Source organism: Frankliniella occidentalis, unplaced genomic scaffold (assembly GCF_000697945.3).
Source record: "Frankliniella occidentalis isolate FOCC.00 unplaced genomic scaffold, Focc_3.1 Scaffold37, whole genome shotgun sequence".
Lineage (NCBI taxonomy): Eukaryota > Metazoa > Arthropoda > Insecta > Thysanoptera > Thripidae > Frankliniella > Frankliniella occidentalis.
Window position 1 is genome coordinate 1,257,315 of NW_026267167.1, and position 523 is coordinate 1,257,837.

The 523-nt window shown below is 60.0% G+C and overlaps 1 protein-coding gene across 1 annotated transcript in view; it reads right to left on the reverse strand.

Annotated features, from left to right (window-relative positions):
• LOC127749167 (uncharacterized) overlaps positions 1–523 on the reverse strand; it is a 14,983-nt gene that overhangs the window by 12,549 nt on the left and 1,911 nt on the right. The window lies entirely within an intron of this gene.

A 523-nucleotide genomic window follows, 5' to 3' on the forward strand; every position in this document is an offset into this window, starting at 1 on the left:
GGTACACGCCCCCGGCAACTACACGTACGACGCACACAGGGCCTGACACTGACTGACAGACTGGACAACAGACAGGCTGACTGACAGACTGGCTGACTGACTGACAGGATTAACTGACTTGCTGACTGACTGACAGACTGACAGACTAACTGATTGACAGGCTCACAGACTGGCTGACTGGCCGACTAGCTGACTGACAGGACTAACTAACTGGCTGGCTGACTGCCAGACTTGCTGACTGACTGACAGGCTGACTGACTAACAGGCTGACTGACTGACCGACAGGACAGACTTGCTGACTGACAGACTGACTGACTGACGTCAGACCGACGCAGTGCACAGCCAGCGGGGAGCTGCTGCTACGCCTCGCGTCCCGTCGGTCCCTCACCCTCCTGCGTGCAGCAGCAAGAGCATGAAGGCTCGCGTTCGCAGACTCCTCCGCACGACGGCGAGCGGCCCCGCTCCGCTCCGCCCCGCCCACCCCGCCCAGCAGAGCCGGTATGAAGTTACTGGTCGTAAAAGG